General features: G+C 52.4%; 1 long non-coding RNA gene across 1 annotated transcript; it reads left to right on the top strand.

Moving 5' to 3' along the window:
• The first annotated feature begins 14,428 nt into the window (after positions 1-14,428).
• On the top strand, positions 14,429-15,731 carry LOC136351905 (uncharacterized). Its single transcript, XR_010735185.1, has 3 exons — positions 14,429-14,950; positions 15,042-15,124; positions 15,659-15,731. It is a non-coding gene; the product is annotated as an uncharacterized lncRNA (long non-coding RNA).
• Positions 15,732-16,768: the final 1,037 nt, after the last annotated feature.

Here is a 16,768-nt window from a genome sequence, read left to right as displayed (position 1 = left end):
CAGTTTCAGCCTCACTCCAGTGCCAGGACAGAGGAATCAAAATGAGAAAAGAAAATGCCGAGTCCGGGAAGATATCTGTTGCTTCAATTGTCAAGGAATGGGTCATTTCGCCGACAAGTGCCCAAAACCGAGAAACATAGCTGCCAGCACGTCAGTCCACGCAGCTCCCTGCAATCAGAAGCTTGCTCCTCAGCGAATTGTCATCCATGCATCCCAAAGCAGTCCTATGGCCCGCGTTGCAACAGCTCCAACTCCAGCGAGTGCATTACCACAAGGTGTCAATGCTCACTTTCAGCCCCAGCAAAGAATTGTCGTCGATGGAAGAAGTTGTGTCTCTCCCCGACCTACTCCAGGCCAAGCAAAGGGCAATCGACCTCCGGAGGGCGATACCAAGCAGAAGACCGTCATCCGCTTCAACCAGCAATCAGAAGGAAGCTTCTCCTGTGAATGATAGCATTATGCAGTCCTATCACATCATCACAGAACCAATCAAGGATGCAGTCACTAGAACAATGCCAGCTATATCTCTCCAGAATCAAAATGAGCAGCCATGTTTGTGGTTTTCAGTTCGCTACTTATCATGGTGTAATCGAAAGTTTGCAGCAATCATGTAATTCATAAATATAATCATGACTTTAAACAGTGAGCTTGCTATGTTTAGAGATGATTCATGTTGAGGATACAATGTACCGATGTTAAGCACCGTCCCTTTTTGTTTAAGGCAGTGCCCCGTATTCATGTAATGAGGGAGAAATGTGTAATACAGACAAGTTCCATGAGGATTCGTTTGAAAGATGCGGATATGTGATCATGTGTATAATTGTTTACTGACAAAGGAGACCTAGGGTCTCGTGTCAGAGGAACTATATTCTAACCTCGAGTTAATAGCCAACCTGTGGATGGAAAAGAAAAACAATTAAACTGTGTTGGGTTAAAAAGCCAACGAGACAGTAGTTGAGGATAGGAGTTTGGATACGCCTTTTACAGATCAAGATAAGGATTGTTGGAGGAAACCCCTAAGGGTACCCGCCATGCCTCTACATTGATAAGATCGGATATACCTGCCAACAGTTAAGGAGATCCAGGAGACATCAATGTTTGAAGAACATAATAGTCGATGGTTGGTAATTAGTTTATCTGGTGTCAGAAAAAGGTCAAAGGTGATGTGGCAGAAGAACAATTTGGATGCTCCCCATCTCGAGGAAGCACTAAAGATGACCATCGGCAATTAAACCCTAGTGGTATAGATACAGATAGCAGACAATGTATTTCCCTGAAGGTAGTCAGTGCAGCTTTTGACGAACCACATCAAGGTTCCACTGAAAGGCAGCAAGCCAAAGGACCTCATCATCCCCAGAAGCGTCCGCAATCCACATTCAAGAATACCCCCTGTTAGAGATAAGCCGAAAGAAGATTGGTAAAAGAGATTGGCAAAGATGTTCTCTAGCATAAAAGAAGTAGGCCGAAAGGTGATTGATAAACAGAAACATGCTCTGCATCGCTCAAGGAAGACCCCTGATTGTAATTGCCCCGCAACAGTCACCTTGTCATTAAGTAAGCAAGATGACCTAGGTAAAAGTGTTTCTATGAAGGCAAGGAGTGAAATCTTCAACTCGGTATCAGATGCTACACGAAGTGAAAAGTGCAAGCACCGGTTACCAGGTAATGCCAAGTCTTGGGAGATGATCCAATGGGAAAGAACACATCAAGGTTAAAAGTGTAAAGGAATACGTTGAATGCTAACTAAGGACAACCTGAAGATAATAATGGGAAGTAAACTGAATGTAAAGAAAGTGAATCCGAGCTGCTTGTTCGTGAGAGCCATTCCCAGTTATAGAACCAGTGATATGTTCGAAGATAGTCTATAGAGGTCAGATTAAAATCACCTCTCACAACGAAGCCTCAGATTTGACAGGGTAATGATTAGACAATAACAAATCCAGCAGTAAAGCCATTTGGGAAGACGTCAAAGTATAACAAGTAGGATAAGTTGGCTCTCTTGGGAAGCATAATTCAAAGGTAAAGTTATCGACCCTTGCATCAAATAGCAGAAGTAGCTACCACCCGGAGACCAGGAAAGCTAATATGAGACAGTTGATGGCGAGTTAGAAGCAAATGACAAGCATGGTATCCTAGTAATGACAAGCAGGTTACGACGCATGACATGAAGTTGATAACTTGTCCGAGGTTGACTCCGAAGATATGAATCATGAGAAGTTCTGGAACGGAAGCATCACTGAACTACCGCAACCTAGTCTGAGTCAGCCAAAAGGTGCATCCTGGTCCAAGTCAGGTGAAGAGAAGATTCCATCCGCAACAGGAGGTCAAGCCAAGCAGTTCCGAGTGGTAAAGTTTTGCTGGAAGTTTGTCAAGACGCAACGGAAGAAGTCAGACAAGAAGAGAAGACCGCCCAACCTATCTTCTTGCTAGCCTCCTCGAATCTCGGGGACGAGATTCTTGTAAGGGGGGTGGATTTGTCACGTCCTGATAAATTCATCCCAAAATAAAAATCATCTTCTAAAAGGAATAATAGAATTAATTAAAATTCGAAAAGAAATTGGCAAACCTTAAAATACGTACAAGAAAAATTCAAATGTGACCCGGAGAATTTTTGTTAAATTCTCCTTGGTCTAAAAGGAGCCCTCCAATTTTAGTGGAATTTTCAGAGCACAAATAATAATTGAGAAGAAATAAACAAAGTTGAAAAGGTTTATAAAAAGAAAATCCTAAAAGAAGTCTTTTCCCCCTCCTCCTCCCTTCTTGGGCCGGCTCGGCCCATTCCCTCCCTCTCTCTCTCTCTTTCCCCCCGGCCCATCGGCTCCTCCCCCGTGCGCGCGCCGCTGACAGGCGGGCCCGCCCGCCGCTCTCGCTGACGGGTGGGGCCCACCTGTCATCGCCTTCCTCCCGCCGCGCCCGCCGCCCGCCCGTGCCCTAGCGCCGCCGCCGCCGCTGAATCCGCCGCATCCCGCTTTCCCCGCGCGCCTTAATGAGGGGGGAATTACTCCCCGCGTTTCCCTCTCCCGATTCCCCCCCTTTTCCCTCTCTCTCTCCCTCGGATTCGTCCGGATTCATCCCGCGAAGTTCGCCGGCGTCTTCAATGGCGCCCGAGATCTCCGCGCGCGGTTTCCTCTCTCCCCGGCCGCGCTCTCCCCCTCTCGGTGTTATATAATTGCTCCCCGAGCTCCGCTCTTCCGTTTCCGCCGCTCGCCGCTCGCTCTCGCCGTCGGATCCGTGCTCGCGCCGTGCTCCTCTCTCTCCGCCGTCGCCGCCGACCTCCGGTTCGCCGCCGCCGTCGCTCCGGTCCTCCGCCCGACTCGGCGCCACCTCCATCGGCTTCGCCGAGTGGTTGCCGACCCCGTCCGCCGCTCCGCTTCGCCCGCCGACTGCCGGAGCACCGTCGCCCTCGGCATCCCGAACCGCGCCGTCGCCTTCCTCCGCTCCGGTTCGCCGCCGCCGTCGCTCCGGTCTTCCTCCCGGCTCGGCGCCACCTCCCTCGGCATCGCCGCATCGCCGTCGACCTCGTCCGCGCCTCCGTTTCGCTCGCCGACCGTCGGAGCGCCGCCGTCATCGTCATCCCGAACCGCGCCGCCGCCTTCTTCCGCTCCGGCCGCCGTTCTCGTCGTCGTCGTTGTCCCGGGGTGAGCCGAAGACCGCCGTTCGCTTTCCCCCTTCTCTCCGCTCTCTCGGGCGCCGCTCCGCCGCACCGGTGGTCGCCGGCGGTGACCATCGGGGCGCGAGCGCGCCGCTCCCGTCGGCCGCGCCGGCGAGGCCGCCCTCGGGCGCGCCCTCGCGGTTGCCAAGTGGGCCCGGCCGTCAGCCGCCCGCGCCCGCGGGTGCGGCTGACGCGCGGGACCCACGGCGCCGACCGCCGCCAGCCGCGTGCGCCCGGTCCACCGTGGACCGAGCGGCTAACGTGTGGGCCCCACTTCCCGTGGACCCGGTCCGCGCGCCCGCCCCCCCTCGGCTGACGCAATAATCCGATTTTTAATTAAAATTTAAATGAAGAAATTCGTAAATATCCATTTAAAGAGCATATAAACTTCAAAGGGCCATATCTTGGCCATTTGAACTCGGAATTGGACCGTTCAAGTCTCTAATTTTTCCTTAAGATGTAAAGAACCCATTTTTGTGCTTTGTTCCTGCTTGTTGTTTGGAGTTTATTAGAGTAAAAGCCTTTTCTTTTCCGTTGGTCGTGTAGACGCTGCAGCTTCGGAAGATCCGCTCTTCGTGGAAGTCGAAGCCGTCGTTTGGGAAAGCGAGCAAGGCAAGTCACATCATCCTTGAACATATTGAATCCCAGTTTATAAAATTATTTTGATTTAAATTATTGCATTATTGCTTTATTTAAATTCCCGCGTTATCACTGTTTTATTTAGCCATGCCTATTTACCTTTGTTAAGACATTATTATTGCTATTGTTATTATTACCTTGTTCACCCTAGAATAAACAAAACCCCAACTAGTGGACACTCTATTCCTGGTTCCACTAGTTTGAATTTAGGTAGATGCTTCGCTGATTAAATAGGACAACATTAGGTGGTTTTTATAACTTTAGACTTTGGGAATTCTCATATCATTTGGACACTATGGAATGGTTGGTTTAATGTGGAATTGGACACACACCTCTCTTCCTCTTTCAAAACCCCTAAAACCTGTTTTCGGTGGGGTTTGGGTGCATGCCAGTTGCGGGAAGTAGCACCCCGGCCACTATAAGGATTAAGCTCGGGCCTCTGTTGCAAAGCACTACCGTACTTCCACATGTCTAATGGGTAAGGCTTAGTTTGTGGCTCAGTCTAGTCATAAACAAAAGTACACGGATTGGAGATGGATGAAGTCGGGCGTCGATGGACATTCTCCAGGGCAAATGAAGGCTACACGAGCTGCGGCCCGGTAGTCGAGATGTCATACGGCGGAGGGTTGGTGCCCAATGCTAGGGGCTCAGTTCTGCCTGCCTGTCCCGAGTATCCCGGCCGTAGGTAGGATTGGGTCGGTACTCTTGTTTATGGCTAGGATGGGTTGGGAACTATGTCACGTCTTCCGTCCGTATACCGTGGTGGTATGTGGCACGTGTTTGCACGTGAGGAAGATGTGTCTTGTGGGTAAAGATGTACACCTCTGATCAGAGTAAATCTATTCGAATAGCCGAGCCCTCGGATATGGGCAAGCCGAGCAATGTACCCAAGTCAGTGTTCTAATTCTTAAAATTTGCTCAACAACTAAAATATGGAATGGTTGGCCTGGGTTGGCTTGGGACGAGCTGGAACCCAGGTCGGGTTGCCAGTTCGGTCCAAATCATCGTAGGCCTTGGGTTAAGGCAGGTTCGTGAGGGTTCACGGCCTTGTTTAATAATACTGTGTAGCTCTAGGATCGTCTTTATAAATGGCTTTGGGCAACTAAGTGACTTTTAAATGCTGTTTACTGCAAAACTTAACCTCTATGTTATTATTACTCCTTGTACCCCCCTTGCATTAATCTTGCATCTGCCGGTGTGGCTTGCTGAGTACGGTGGTTGTACTCATTCTTGCTCAATCCTTCCCCTCTTCAGTAAGAGAAGCTTTGGAGAAGATGTCTTAGGTGGAGTCCTGGCTTATACCCCAGTTGAGCGCCTGTGAAGATGGAGCCGTAGGCCCGCTAGTCCGCTGCTGTTTATTTTTGATTGTCAGGCCTGAAGCGCCTTTGTAATAATGTAAATATTGTCGATATAATAAAGATGTGTCTTTTATATCATGTTTGTGTGGTGTACCCCGGCTTTTCCTGGGACGGGGATTAATACACTAGCGTTCGGGAAAAGGCAATTTTCCCGGTCGCGACACGGAACCTCCGGGACAGGCAGGCAGGACTGAGCCCCTAGCAGCAGGGCACCAACCCTCTGCCATGACATCTCGACTACCGAGCCGCAGCTCGTGTAGCCTTCATTTGCCCTGGAGAATGTCCATCGACCCCCGACTTCATCCATCTCCAATCCGTGTACTTTTGTTTATAACCAGACTGAGCCACAAACTAAGCCTTACCCACTAGACATGTGGAAGTACGGTAGTGCTTTGCAACAGAGGCCCGAGCTTAATCCTTATAGTGGCCGGGGTGCTACTTCCCACAACTGGCATGCACCCAAACCCCACCGAAAACAGGTTTTAGGGGTTTTGAAAGAGGAAGAGAGGTGTATGTCCAATTCCACCATATTCCAACAATTCCATAGTGTCCAGGTGATATGAGACTTCCCAAAGTCTAAAGTTATAAAACCACCTAATGTTGCCTAATTAATCAGCGAAGCATCTACCTAAATTCATACTAGTGGAACCATAAATAGAGTACCCACTAGTTGGGGTTTTATTTTCCTAGGGTGAACAAGGTAATAATAACAATAGCAATAATAATGTCATAACAAAGGTAAATAGGCATGGCTAAATAAAACAGTGATAACGTGGGAATTTAAATAAAGCGATAATGCATTAATTTAAATCAAAATAATTTTATAAACTGGGATTCAATATGCTCAAGGATGATGTGACTTGCCTTGCTCAGAGAGAACGGCCTTCCGAACCTTCGGCGACGACCACGAACCACGCTTTGGAAACCTCCGGAACGACGAAAGCTACGCGAAGCACACAAGCAAAGCTACAAGCCTATAAAGAAGCAATAACAATACATAAAAAGAAAGCACAGGGTTCTTTAGGTTATAACAAACATTAGGAGACTTGAACGGGTCGATTCAGAGTTCGTATGACCAAGATATGATCATCCGAGGTTTAATGCTGTTATATGGAGATTTGCGGATTATTATAATTAAGCTTTGCAATTATGAAACATGTGTAAGCGCTAGCCTGGAAAAGACAGGAAGGCTGCGCCGTTGACATGCGGACCCCACATGTAAACCTAAAGGACCGCGGTAGACCGAGTACACAGAGGCGGTCCCCGGGTCGACGGAAGCAGACCCCGTGTGTCAACCGAGGCGAGTGGCCGACAAACGGACTCCACTAAACACCACACGGCCTGCACACGTGGAAACCACGCGGCTACCGAGCGGGCACACTAACACGGACACTACACGGTCACCACCCGCACACGTGAACGACTACCGACACCGGTACACGGGTACCGGGGTCGACGACCGCACAACGAGCACGGGCGACACCGAAAGGACGAGGACGGGGCAGCGAGGGAGAGGGATCCTTACCACCACGCGACGAGGCGCGGGAACGACAACGACGAACGGGCGCGGCGGAGACAGACGGGCACAACGGAGACGAACGGCGAGGGGACGGCTTCGGCGGCGATCCTTGAACGAAGGCGAGACGCGGCCGGCACGGGGCTTGACGACGCGGAGCCGAGGACGAAGACGAGGACGGGGCTGCAGCGGCTCGCTTGACGAACGCGGACGACGGACGAGAACGGCTCGACGGAGGGACGAACGCCACGACGATCGGGAACGACGAGAGGACGAGGACGACGACGACCGGGGCCGGCGAGGGGGCGACGAGGACAGCCGGCAGCGGCTGCACGGGGACGAGGACGACGTGGAACACGCCGCTACGATGACGATGACGGAGGCGGCGCCGCGAGACGACGAGCCGGGCGACCGACGGGACGTCGATCGGCGAGGACGAACGGTGACAAGGAAACGACGATGGCAGCCAGCAGCGGCTGCGCGGAGGAGGGGACAGCATGGAACACGCCGCTGCGATGTTGGTGAAGGTGGTGGTGCAGCGGGGCGACGAGCCGACGAGGAGGAAGGAGAGGCCGGCGCGGAGATGACGGCGTTCCGGCGAAATTCGGGCGACGCCGTGGCCTGGCCGGGAGAGAGGACGGCACTCCGGTGCTGGGAGAGGTGGTGGCGACGTCGGCCGGCGCACCGGGGACGCGGCAGAGGCGGCCGGAGGCGGAGAAGTGGTGGCGACGCCACTGGATGCCGGCGAGGACGCGTCTCCGGTGATTTCCCCGCGAAACGGAGGCGAAGCCGGGAAAGAGGAGGCAGCTGCGACGCCGGGAGAGGTGGCAGCGCAGCCGGAGGGTGCACGGGCGAGGCGGGAGGTGCGGCTGGAGGTGGCCGGCAAGGAGGAAAGAGAAGGGCGACGGCGGGAACGCGCCTCCGGCGGTCACCGCGCGAAACGGAGGGCAGGCCGGGGTGGAGGAGGTGGCGGCGACGCTGGAGGAGGCGACGGCGCGGCCGGCCGGCGCACGGTCGAGGCGGCACAGGCGGCTGAAGGCGGCCGGCAGCGTGGGAGAGAGAGAAGGGCGACGGGGAGGTGGATAGGGACCACGGGGAGGCTCGGGAGGGGGCTAAAACGAGAGAACGGGGGATGAGGATCCCATTTTATAGGATGGGGGAGAGAGCCGGCCACGGGAGGAGCGGGAACGGCGGCGGGAACCACGGCCGGCAGCAATGGAGGGCGGCCGAGGAAGACGCGGGCGTTCCCGGCGATTGGGGGCGCCATTCAAGGGGGAAATTGGGGGGGGATTGAAGAGGATTCAATGGGGATTAATTTCCCCTATTTAATTTTGGAATCCCATGAGCGAATCACACGGATTTGAGGGAGGGAAGGAGTAGGGTTCACGGGAGAGAGAGAAGCCGGGCGGCGGCTGGAGGAAGAAGGCGACGGCGGCCTGACGCGTGGGCCCCACGCGGTCGGGCGCGCGTCGTCAGCGCGCGCACGTGCGCAGCACGGGCGGGAGGCGCGGCTCGGCCTGGAGGGGGGGGTGCGGCTTGGGCCGGGCGGCCGGCCCAGAGAGGAGGGAGAGGCAGCCCGGGAGGGAGAGGGAGGAGGAGGGAGTGGGCCGGGAGGGGGAGGGGAGGCCCGGGAGAGGAGGGAAAGAGAGGGAGGAGAGGGAGACTTCGGCCGCGGGCCGAAAGAGAGAGAGGGGAGACTTTGGGCCAAACTTGGCCCAAAGGAAAAGGAGGATTATTTTTAGATTTTCTTTTTAATAAACTTTGTTAATTGTTTTTGTTGCTTAATAATTATTTCCGGTGCTCTGAAAATTCAAGTAAAATTCGAGGGCTCCTTTTAGACCAAGGAGAATTTAACAAAAATTCTCCGGGCCACATTCGAATTTTTCTTGTACGTATTTTAGTGTTTGCCAATTTCTTTCCGAATTTTAATTAATTCTATTATTCCTTTTAGCAAATGATTTTTAATTCCGGGATGAATTTATCAGGACGTGACACGTACCATGTGTCCGGGATCGTTACAATTGAAGTAGAGTTCGGGCTTTTCTCCAAACTTCTTCGGCTGTTTTGGCTGAGCTGGCAGAGCTGGCTGAACTGACTGAGCTGGAATCATTAATGGACTTGGAGTAGGGTTGAGGCTGTGCTGCTCACTGTTGCTGTGACTGCCACTGTTGTTGTTCTTGTTGAAATTACCCGGATGGTAGGGACGGTGCTGCCGGATAATCATGGTGGAAGGTTCACCCTGATGTCCCATCGTGAAACGAGGCTTCTGACTGTTCCCCTGGGGAATCCTAAACTGAGCGGCCTTCCTCTTACGGTTCATTTTATTACACTGCTCCTCCTGACGGATAGTCTTATCCACAAGCTTCTCAAAGTCCTCATAATCTCTAGAGATCAACTGGTTGGTCAATTCATCATCAAGACCAGACATAAACTTCTCCTGCCTCTCGGCATCAGTATGCACGTCCTCAGGGGCGTAGCGCGCGAGGCGATTGAACTCATGCAAATACTCTATAACTGTTATGGTTCCTTGTTGCAGGGAACGGAACTCTCTCTTCTTTTGTGCCACAATTCCCTCTGTCCCAACTGGACGGGTCACCATGTAGTTGTTCCACCAAACAGAAGCGGGACCTTGCAGCTGGTGTATAGCAAAAGCAACCTTCTCCTGGTTGTTGCATTGCAAAAGATTCAGCTTCTTCTCAATAGCATGAAGCCAATCGTGGGCCTCGATTGGGTTGGTGGTGCTTAAGAAAGTGGGCGGCTTGACACGAAGAAATTCTAACAGTTTGGACTGAGGAGGTGGAGGACCAAACTGCAGGTTCTGTGCTTGCTGCTGCACCTGCTGCAACACCTGATGGTACTGTTGCTGCATCTGTTGCATCATCATTGTCATCATCTGAGTCTGATTGTCCAACACCTGAGCAATTGTTGGGTTCTCGGGCGGTGGAGATGGACTGTTGTCAGATGCACTGTTGGCACGTGCTCCATTGATCTGCTCTTCGCTGCCACTGGCGTTGTTGGAGTAACGGGAACCATTCCTTGTCTTCACCATCTGGAGGGGGATAGGTAGAAATATGAGAAAAGGAAGGAAAACAAGGGGGCTTAGAAACTAATCTTGCCTATGAATTTAAGTGCAATTATCTTAATCTTGATTAAAACACTGAAAAAGAGGCACGCAACTCCTAATTAAGGCAGTCATACCACTGACACATGATATCGACCACCGACTAGCCCACAAGCAACAAACCTAAAACACGGAAACTAGCAAGCAAACAGACTAAGAAGACGATAAAGCTAAGGGCGGCGACTCTGAAGCTCGGAGCAGCGCTTGCGATCGAGGGATAGGACTGACATCTAAGATGGACAAGGGATAGGAACCAATTCATGCTCAACTCCAAATAAACAAAGCAACAAATGACTCAAATAAATAACCAGGCATGATGATTTTTTTTATGCATAGAACATTTTTCGCTAACCGAGACAAAAGACACTAATGCAACTGACTAAACAATAACTTAATGCATGAAATAGATGCATGATAAGAATGATGCGCATAAAATTGCCCCATCGAACCTAGACACGACCTAATGCATATCACCTGATAAATTCCCGACTGACTGTCGAATAAACTCCAAATAGATTTTTTTTTTCTAAAACCCTAGACTGAGCTAATTTTAAAAATCCGATCCGAATGAACAACCAAGATTTTTCCCACAAACCCAAGAGGCAAAACCCCAAATTTTCCTGAAACAAATACAAGTGAAAAAGGCATATGCATATGAAAAGGGGTTCAGAGGGCTCTTAGGTTTTCCAGTTGGCTTGCCCTACGGTCAAACCTAGCTCTGATACCAACTTGTCATGCCCAGAAATTCTCGAACCAGAATTTCTAAGCTGAATGTGCATTAAATCCCTGTCCAGGACCAGCCAGGGTACACAAACGACAATTGTTGACATACAGATCCACGTCTTATAAAAATATAAAGGATTACAAATGCAGCGGAAAAGATAAAACGAGTTAGACTCGAAAGCTTGACTTCTGCAGCGGGGCGACTCCATTCCACAGGCAATCCTTGACGGCAGCGATGAAACCAACCTCTCTGAGACGGCTCCAACTGAGAAGAACTTCAACTCTGGTGTGGGGGAAAAGAGAGCAAGACTGAGTACTACCCACTGTACTCAGCAAGTCATACCGGAAGAGGAGGTATGATGCAGGATATAACCGAAGGAGGCAAGGGTTCTTTTGCATAAAGCTAGCATTTAAAAGCAGTAGTTGAAAGCAGTAAAACAGTTGTAGTAATTAATCAATATTAACCAATCACTGTCCAACGCTACACCACGTTGTAACAGGCCCAACCAACCACCTGAACTACGCCAGTTCATTAAGCTAAACTAGGGTGAGACTAATCACGGTGAATCTGGTTGATCGCCCATAACCGCGGGCACGGCTATTCGAATAGTTTTACTCTGGCTAAAGGTGTACAACTGTACCCACAAGACACGATTCCACACATGTCGCCATGCCCCGAAGTATCACCATGATACTGCAAATGGGGAAATCGTGACAAGACCCTCCGCATAACCTTCCCCTAACCATCCACACCACGCTAAGGTTTCACCCCCACCCCTCAAAAGGCAGTGGGCGGTCCCCTCTTGCGCCGCGGTGAATCCGGCAGCTGGACAACCGGACACCCCGGCCGACCCAACTCCTCACGCCCACCCTCGCCACCGGTGCCTAGGAAAGGGTCGAGCTATACTTCAGATCAAGCAGTTACCCACTCCCGCTTGTGGTAAGCACGGTAAGTCTCCCAGGCTTTCCCGTGAACCGGTCCTTAACTGCCATGGGTGCGACCAGCAAAACCATGCACCCACAGCCCACCATTCAGTGTATTTTAAGTACCTAACACCATTGCGGTGGCACCAATCCAAAGCTATGCTCATGGTCAAAGTCAATGTAATAATGTGATCCCCATTTATGTACTAGTTGAACTAAGCATGGCTAAGCATTTCCTAAACCAACATCTAGTCATTTTGATACCCAAGTTATCAATGGCATAAGGTAAACAATATATGGCTGAGTAATAGGACCCATCCCACATGACATTGTAAAAGAATGCAACATTTAATAGAAATGCAGGATATTTGTAAATTGGGTACAATATGATCAATTGTAATGCATGACTTGCCTTGCTCTCGCACTGATGAGACCTCAGCAACGTCTTCGAGAAACCGCGGATCGACGAAACGGCCGAAATCTACGCGATAAACAAAGCACACAAGCAAAACATGCTATAAGACTACTGAAACAGCAAACAAAACCATTTTTAATGGATTCTTTGCATTTTTCTTGATTTACTGAGATTTGAATGGACTTCAACGGAGCTCGGATGAATTAGTTATGAATTTTAGAAGATAAACTGTGTTTTTACTAATAAAGAAAAGTCCTAATTCGATTTATTGCGCAATAAATGCCCAGGGCTGACGTCATAAAGGGGAGGGGCGGCCGACAGGTGGGCCCCACACATCAGCGGCTCAAGAGAGAGGGAGGGGGCGCCGGCATGTGGGCCCCACGGGCAACGGCAAAAAAGGGAGGGGGTGGTCCACCGGCGGTGGGCCCCACCGGGCAGCGGCACAAGGCGGGAGAGGGGCGGACGTGGCCGGTTGGTTCGGCTCGGCTTCAAAGCCGACCGGCGGCCATGGCGACCGGCGGCGGCACGCGCGGTCACCGGCGATGACCGGCGACGCGAGAGACGGCGGCGGCGGCCGAAGAAGACGGCGCACGCGCGGAGGGCGGCGCTCAAGGGGGAGAGGAAAGGAAGGAGGAGAGGGGATTCCTCACCGGCGAGCACGGCGGCCGGCGCGAAGGAAGAAGGCGGCGGCGACGACCGGTGAGCGGAGGCGCGGACGGCCGGCGGTGACACCTAGGAGAGAGCAGAGAGGGGGGATTAGAAGAGGAGACGACAACCACGACGACTTTAAACGCCGACCGACATTAGAAACCACGGCGAGCTCACCGGCAAACGTGGGGAACGGAGCTCCGGCGTCGGTCAGCGGCAACCAAGCGGCAGCCGAGGTGCAGGCGGGCTCGGTGAGTGCGACGGCGACGACTGCGCGGCGCGGCGGTGGCTCTAGCGGCGGCGATGACCGGCCAGAGATGGGCGGCGCGCGGCCGGAGTTCGGGTGCACGGCGCGAGGGTGGTAGATGGCACGGGAGAGTGCGGCAAATGGGGGAAACAAGAGAGGGGGCTCGGGGAAGGGTTTTTAAGGGTGTGGGAGGGGCGAACGTGGCCGGGAGGGTGGCCGGAACTGCCGGCGATGTGGGGAGGAGAGAGAGAGAGGGGTGGGATTCAAAATGAATCCCGCCCATTTCGTGCGCGCGCGCGGGCCGGGAGATGCGGGGGAGAGGCGGCGACGTGGGGAGGACGCGGGAGCGGTGCGGCGTGGGCGCGGGAGGAGCGGAGAAGGCGGCGGTGGTGGCGGCGGTTGCCGTCGTGGGGCGGGCGGCTGGAGGAAGGGGATGACCTGACAGGTGGGCCCCACCTGTCAGCGTCCCGGAGAGAGAGGGGGAAGGGGAACGGGCCGACCCAAAGGAAGGAGGCCGAGCGCGGCTGGGCGAGCTGGATTGGGCCGACGGCCCAAGAAGGAAAAAGGGGAAAAGAAAAGGGAAAAAGAGAAAAAGGGAAAAAGGATTTTTCCTGGGATTTTAAATTGCACTTTGGTGATTTTTAATTGGTTAAAATTATTTCCAAGGCTTCACTAAAAATCTTGTTAATGCATTGGAGCATGGGGAACTCAAGAAAAATTCCACCACGCTATTTCCGATTATTAATTGCATTTATTAAATATGGAATTAGCTCTAGATTAATTAAACAATTTCTTCGCGCAATTTATTTAACCATTTTCCCCTCCCTTTCTTTAAATTCATAAAATAAATCGTCCAAAGAAATTGGTTCAAATTAACCTAGAGCTAATTCCTCAAATTATTAAATGCAAATAATAATCGGAATCGGCATGTGGAATTTTTCTTGGATTCTACATGTCAAAATATGCTAACAGCATTTTTAGTGTAATTTTCAGAGCCTTAGAAATAATTTTAATCAATTAAAAATGAGCATGTGCAATATATAAATCCCAGGAAAAATCTTTTTTTCTTTTTCTTCTTTTCTTTTTCCTTTTTCCTTTGTTGGGCTGTCGGCCCAACCTCTCTCCCGCGCCACCCTCCTTGTTGGGCCGGCCCACTCCCTTCCTCCTCCCTCCGGGTCACCGACAGGTGGGGCCCACCTGTCGGCCCCGTCTTCCTCCTCCGGCAACCGCCACCACCGCCGCCGAAACCGCCGCGCCCACGCCGTTCCTCCAACGCCCAACTCCACACCCGCGCCCGCGCCCACGTCGCCCGCCCGCGCCCCGCTTTCCCACCCGCGCTCGCGCCCAAAACGGGCGGGATTCGATTTGAATCCTCTCCCCCTCTCTATCTCTCCACCTCCCACGTCGTCAGCGAGAAATCCGGCCGTCCCCGGCCACGTCCGCCCCTCCCGAGCCCCTATAAAATGCTTCCCGTGTCCCCCTCTCTCTTTTTCCACGCTCGCCGTCTTCTCTCACGCTCTCTAACGCCGCCGCGCCGTTCGCCGCTAGCGCCGCCGCTTGCCGCCGCCTCCAGCCGCGCGCCGCAGCCACTAGAGCCGCCACCGCGCTAAGCCGCCGCCGTCGTTAGCTTCGCCGCCGCCCAAGCTACCCCGGCCACCGCTTCCCCATCCAATCCCGCCGCCGGAACACCTCTCTCCCCGTGCGCCGGTGTGTCTCGTCGTCCTCCCATCTCCGGCCGACAATTTTTGGTCGCCGCGGGTTTCCTCCCAACCCCTAACCCCTCTCCTCTCTCTCCTAGGGTGCCGCCGCCGCCGTCTGACCCTTCGCGTCACCGGTCATCGCCGCCGCCTTCACCTCCCGCTCCAGCCACCATACCCGCCGGTGAGGTTCCCCTCTCCTCCCTCTTTCCCTTTCCCCCGCATGCGCCGCCGTCGCCTTCGGCCGAAGCCGCTGCCTTCCGCACCGTCCGCTGCCGCCTCCTGTACCGCCGGTTGCCATCGCTGGCGACCGCGCGTGCCGCCGCCGCTCGCCTAACCGGTCGGCCGGCTTGGAGCCGAACCGAGCCCGGCCGGTGCCACCTCCTCCCCATGAGCCGCCGCCCCTGTGGGCCCCGCCTGCTAGTGCCCCCTCCCTCTCCCTTGTGCCTCTGACCGTGGGTCCCACTTGTCGGCGCCGCCCCCCCTTGCTTATGTCATCCGGGGTTATTGCGCAATAAATCTATTAAGGGTTTTTCTTTTATAGTAATAAACACTGATAATATTCTAAAAATCATAATTAATTCATCCGAGCTCCGTTTAAGTCCATTCAAGTCTCCGTAAATTCATAAAAATGCATAGAATCCATTAAAAATGGTTTTGTTTCCTGTTTCAGTAGTATTATAGCCTGTTTTGCTTGTGTGCTTTGTTTGTCGCGTAGATTTCGGCCGTTTCGTCGATCCGCGGTTTCTCGAAGACGTTGCTGTGGTCTCATCAGTGCGAGAGCAAGGCAAGTCATATATTTCAATTGATCATATTGTACCCAATTTACAAATGTCCCGCATTTCTATTAAATATTGCATTGTTTTACAATATCATGTGGGATGGGTCCTATTACTCAGCTATAGGTTGTTTTCCTTACTCCATTGATAACTTGGGTATTAAAATGACTAGATGTTGGTTTAGGAGATGCTTAGCCATGCTTAGTTCTACTAGTACACAAAGGGGATCACATTAATGCATAGACTTTGATTATTGGCATAGCTTTGGATTAGTGCCACCGCAATGGTGTTAGTTAATTAAAATACACTACATGGTGGGCTGTGGGTGCATGGTTTTGCTAGTCGTGCCCATAGTGATTAAGGACCGGTTCGCGGGATGCCCTAGAAGAACTTGTCGTACTTACCACAAGCCAGCGTGGGCAACGTCTGGGCTTGTAGTGTAGCTTTCCTCTAGCCGACGTACCCAGGCGAGGGTGGGCGTGATGGAGTTGGGTCAGCTAGGGTGTCCGGTTGATCGGCTTCCGGATTCACCGCGGCACGAAAGGGGGGCTGCCCGTTGCCTGCTGGGGACGGGGGTGAACCCTAAGGTGTGGTGCGATCGGTTAGAGGGGGTTATGCGAAGGGTCCTGTCACGGCCTCTTTCCGGTATGTCGTGGTGGCATATCGGCGCACGGAAACGTGTTGTGGGACTGTGTCTTGTGGGTACAGTTGTACACCTCTGATCAGAGTAAAACTATTCGAATAGCCGTGCCCGTGGTTATGGGCGGTCGACCAGATTCACCGTGATTAGTCTCACCCTAGTTAGCTATTGAACTGGTGTACTTCAAGTGGTTGTTTGGGCCTGTTGCAACGTGGTGTAGCGTTAGACAGTGATTGGTTAATATTGATTAATTACTGCAACGGTTTTACTGCTTTCAACTACTGCTTTTAAATGCTAGCTTTATGCAAATGAGCCTTTAGCCTCCCTTGGATATATCCTGCATCATACCTCCTCTTCCGGTATGACTTGCTGAGTACAGCGGGTAGTACTCAGTCTTACTTTCTTTTCC

Source organism: Oryza sativa, chromosome 9 (assembly GCF_034140825.1).
Source record: "Oryza sativa Japonica Group chromosome 9, ASM3414082v1".
Lineage (NCBI taxonomy): Eukaryota > Viridiplantae > Streptophyta > Magnoliopsida > Poales > Poaceae > Oryza > Oryza sativa.
Note: the sequence above shows the minus strand (reverse complement) of the source record. Positions and strands in the feature narration are given on the sequence as shown.